The sequence below is a fragment of the Amphiprion ocellaris genome, chromosome 1 (genome assembly GCF_022539595.1).
Source record: "Amphiprion ocellaris isolate individual 3 ecotype Okinawa chromosome 1, ASM2253959v1, whole genome shotgun sequence".
Taxonomy (NCBI): Eukaryota; Metazoa; Chordata; class Actinopteri; family Pomacentridae; genus Amphiprion; species Amphiprion ocellaris.
The window spans coordinates 30939875-30944927 of NC_072766.1; the positions used below are offsets into that span (position 1 = coordinate 30939875).

Here is a 5053-nt window from a genome sequence, read left to right on the forward strand (position 1 = left end):
TCCTCATGATATCAGCGGTGACTGTGTTCAAGTGTCCCAGTAAGTCCTGACAGTGTGACAGTGAGCCAGCATGAACAAAAGGAGGACACTGAAACTGGAATTCAGACCTCATTAGTTCAATTATTCACACCTTTTTAAATTATTCGACATTTTAAAATTGTGTCTATGTCTGAAAGTGAGTACTAGCATGCAAAAGAGGACTGGTGGAGCTCCTTGTTTGATACAATCATATGTTTCTAACAAACTTTGTGACTTCTCTTGGGGTTAAATAGCTGTCAACAGGCACATCAAATCTCTGCATAATCTTTGCACTTTATGGAATAGTTTAAAAAAAAAACACACATTTGACAAATAGTTTGGACAGAAAAAGTACAGTGGCACATAAAACTGACATTTTCTTCTCTTTCCACAGCTGAAAAAAAGCTGCTCCCTGCTGATTACTGTGATGAGTGTCAGCTGCAGCAATCAGTTCACTCAGGACACCTGCCACTACCACACCTTCAGCTATATAAACCTCGGTCATTCACTTTCTCTCTGCTGGACCATAGGCTCACATCCTTTCATAGTTTCTGTTCCCACATGGATTCTGCTTTCCTCTCGACAGCTTCAGCCCCCATGGACTCTGATCCCTGCAGGACTCTGCTTCCTCGCTGAGCCCAGCTTGCCTCCAACCTGCCATAGCCCCACTTGGACTCTTGTCTTCCCCCATCCCTGGATAACTGCCGGTCCTCTCTGTCCCAGCTTCCAGATTCCCCATGCCTGCCTTCCTTGGCTCCTTAGTTCTGTTTCCCCTGGGTTCGTGAGTACACTGTTTGTTGACTTAGTTTAGTTTTTTTGCTTGTGTTTTCCTAGTGTTCCAGTGTGAAGTGTAAGTTTTTGCTTGAGTTTTGTTGTCTTGCATATTTTGTATTTGGTCTGGTTTAGTTTTTCCCTGTAGGTTAATTTAGATTTTTCTTTAAGGTTTTAGGTTTAGATTGGGTTTTGCAGTTTAGACTGTTTTTCTATGAGAGTTGGTGTTTTCATTAGAGCCTTTGTTTCCCCTTGTATTTTATTAGTATTCATTTGTATAAATAAATCCTTTTGTTCGACACCTTCTGTCTCAGTCTGTTCTCGGTGCCTGCATCTGGGTTCTGTGACCGCCCCCGTAACAATGCCATTTGTGATCGTGCCACTCCCTGACATAATTAGTGATTTGCAGTACCAAATCTGTGATGACACAGACTCAAGCCTTGAGACAGTATAAGGATGGACAAAATTTTGTACAGTCTGGGAGAGGTGCTGAGGGATGATTCCACTAAAGCTCAGCTTTCCTTTCCTTTTTTTTTTCTCTAACCAATGTCTATATTACAGAACTTACCTGTTGTTTACTTTGCTCACGACAGCCCCAGCAGAGGAGAACAGGGACACCATCCATGGAGCCACCCATTTCCTGGTTGTATTCCCCGCTGAGGGTTCCTGTGGGTTCCTGTTCAAAAGACTACTTGGTCACACACATATACCGTAAGAGTCGCGTGGCGACCAGACGCCTGCTTCTAAAGGAAGTAAGATCAGCGTGTCCTCTGTTACAATAAATACTGGGAGGCTTGTGTTCCTCAACATCCCCTGCTATTCTTTTTCAGAACCAAAAACAGTAGAAAGGGAAGTAAGACACAATACTTTTCCTGTGACACCAAAGACCCTGAGCATTGTGATCATCTAGTCTGATACTGAGGATGCATTCATGTTTTTCTTTTTTCTCCTTCCTCACCAGCACTTGTCTTTTGCCAGGATGTGACATGGGGAAGAGAAAGTAAAGGAGTAAAGTGAAGGAGATGTAAGTGAATAAAAGTTAGACAGGTGCTTGTTTATGTATTTAGAAAAGTCCATTCATAAAGATGTTTGGAACATTAAAAAACAAAAAATAATACATAGTTAATTTAAGATAAGTTGAAGAAAACATCTTTGTCTGATACAGGGATGTGTGCTCTGAAGAATAGTCTGACTTCTTAACCTGAAAGTCTGACAGTTCAGTTTTCAAGATTGCCACAGAAGGATTGTTAAAAATATGAACTCTCCAGATCCAGGAAACATTCTAACAGTTTTTGAATAATAAGTCAGACAAAAGGAACCTTTCAACTGTGTGAGGGGGGGAAAAAAAGGCTATAAAATTCATCACACTGTTAAAAATGATATTTTAATCTCTTGTAGTGCAAGTAACATGGGGTACAGCAATACGAAGAAATTCAATGTGACACATCTACCCAAATAGCTGTACTCAAGGAAATGTTTTCACCTGTGAGTTGATTATAAGGGCAGGACAGCATTCCAGCATCTCACTAACGGGAGATGCTAGTGCAGTTTCCTGTTAGTGAGCTACAGTGATGTGACTCATCACTGAGGATCTTTTGGCACAGGATGAAGGTGATTTGCATTATTTTTGCAAATTCTAGGAACCATAGAAGACCAACTCCAGAGTAAATGAAGTTTTTGCATTTTTGTATGGTGTCTTTATGCTAGAAGACATGAGTGGAAAAAAGCACCATGCCTGAGCATTTCCAAGTTAAAAATAGTTTACCAAGAACAGCCTCAAAAATATACTCGTATAAAACAAGCCTCGGGACTCAATCCTGTAAGCTTGTAGGGTGAGGTTTTCATTATTATTCAGAATCGGTTTCTAGCTCGAACATGTATGAATTATTTTGATGTTGCAACTTGCCATTGTTAAGTGGGTTTACAGTGTCTAAATGTTTGAGTTACCGTCAGTGTGGAGCAGTGAGTGAAGAGAGAGGCAGGGACTTCACACATCTGCACAGTTCTCAGGGAGGTGGTAGTGTCGTTCATGTAAATCATTTTGAGGCAAAGATTTTTTTTTTTCCTCAAAAAAAAAACAAAAACATAGTATATAAGTTCAATACACAGATGTTTTTAGGTGCTTAATCAATGACCAGAGAGGGAAATTTAAAAGAATGGCCAAAACCTTTCCCTGATTACTCATTCATTTTATAGGCCATGCACTTCTACCCTGTTTATGTGGGCGAGTTTCACCTTTCACTCCAGAATTAACAGCTACCTCATGAAATCCAGCCTGACATCCTTGCTTTTTCAGACATGGACATAGACATATGCATAGTAACAAGTGCTTCTGCTACCATCTGTGTGTGGTGGTGCTGTGCTATTAGGCTTCACGGGCCATCAGGATTCGTGCTTCCATACATGTAATAACTTAAGAGTCTTTGCAAAGTTTGAGTTCTATGTCAAAGGAAGAAGTGGACACCAGAAAGATCTGGACAATGCAGTTGCCATCTGATGCTATGAACTGGCACCAATCCCTGATCTTAGATGTTTTAGACTTAGAATGGCTTTTTAGTCCCTGGAGGGGGATTCAGTAAAGGTACTGAGTTGGCTGGGAATCAAACCCAGGTCAACTGCTTGGAAGGCAGCTATGCTAACCACTACACCACCATTGCTATTGGTGTGAAGGATAGCCTCCTGTTTCCTGTAGAGGTTTTTCAGTGTCTACCAAAGGAACATACCTGCCCATTAAAGTGTGGGTTTTGGTAGGATGAGGTAACGTCAAGCTCACTACAGTGTTTCCTCTATGTTCATTCAGGAGCAGCGGCCTGCCATTCCTAAATCGTAGCCGCCGCTCCTTCAAATTTCTTCCTTTTTTTTTTTTTTTTTTTTTTTTTATTGTCATAAATATTCCACCACCACATGTCTCCACCTTCACAGCAGAGTTCTGCACTGTCAGGTTCTCACAAGTTCCAAGGTAAACTACAGATAACGATCTTGCTCAGTATCTACTCTTTGATACGTCGGGTTAATATGACGTTAATTACTCGCCTTGAAAGTAACGTCACATCCAGCATCCAGGCAGCAGGTCCAAGACTCAGAGGAGTGTCAGCTTGGAAAATATGGCAGCGACTTACCAAAGAAAAGTTATTAGCTTAAGATAACTCTTAATATATTTTACAAGTTAAACAGACATTGACAAAATATTGATGGCCAGCTAACGTTACGTAGCATATCGGTAGCTTTAGTTAATTTGGCCCAGTGCCAAATCAGTGTTGCTAACATGAGTAAACTAATTGATAGAATTAAGCTAATATCTACACACCATGTATGAATAACTGCTGACTGCATTTTCAGATGAGCTTGTTCAAATATATATATTTTTTATTTTAATATTCAGCCTTTAAAAACCTATTTTGAACTGGCCATTCAATAAATAGGCTGTACAAGTAAAATCTGCAGTAAAGTGTCATTTGTTTTTGTTTGTTTTGCCACGGCTCCCGGAGAGCTTACCGCCGCTGCTGAAAAAAATCCTAGCGGTAACACTGCACTATAAATGTTTTTTTGAATCACTGACACGCAACCAATCATAAGAGCTCATGAAAACCTAGCAAAAATATTACTATTTTTCATAATTGTTTTCTAGCATGGCTGCACAGTGTCGTAGGGTTAGCACTTTCACTTTGCAGCTAGAAGATCCCTGGTTTGCGTCCCAGCTTTCCCGGGATCTTTCTGCATGGAGTTTGCATGTTCTCCCTGTGCATGCATGGGTTTTCTCCGGGTACTCCGGCTTCCTCCCACAGTCCAAAAATATGCTGAGATTAATTGATTATTCTAAATTGCCTGTAGGTGTGAATGCGAGTGTGATTGTCTGTATATGTAGCCCTACCACAGACTGGCAACCTGTTCAAGGTGTCCCCTGTCTCCGCCACAAGTTAGCTGGGACTGGCTCCAGCCCCTCTGCGACCCTAATGAGGATTAAGTGGTGTATAGATAATGGATGGATGGATGGATGTTTTCTAGCATCTGAAGTATTCAAACATAAACTTCATGTTGCTGCTGGAATCAACAATATAATGCAGTGACTTTAACAGAAGGTAGTTACTGTTCACAAATGTTTTCCTTACCTTAACTTTAATCAACTTTAATAGAGTGGAAAAAGAAGTGTGAGATAGATTTCTTCAGTCATTCAAGTGTTGCGCCCTAAATGCCTTGACATTTTAGTAATTGTATGCAATAAACTGTTAACACAGATTTATGCTTCATCTGCTTAGCATAAGCT

General features: G+C 40.5%; 1 non-coding gene across 1 annotated transcript; it reads right to left on the bottom strand.

Moving 5' to 3' along the window:
• Positions 1 to 3369: 3369 nt before the first annotated feature.
• Positions 3370 to 3446, bottom strand: trnag-ucc (transfer RNA glycine (anticodon UCC)). Its single transcript has one exon. It is a non-coding gene; the product is annotated as a tRNA-Gly (tRNA).
• Between the last annotated feature and the right edge of the window lie 1607 nt (positions 3447 to 5053).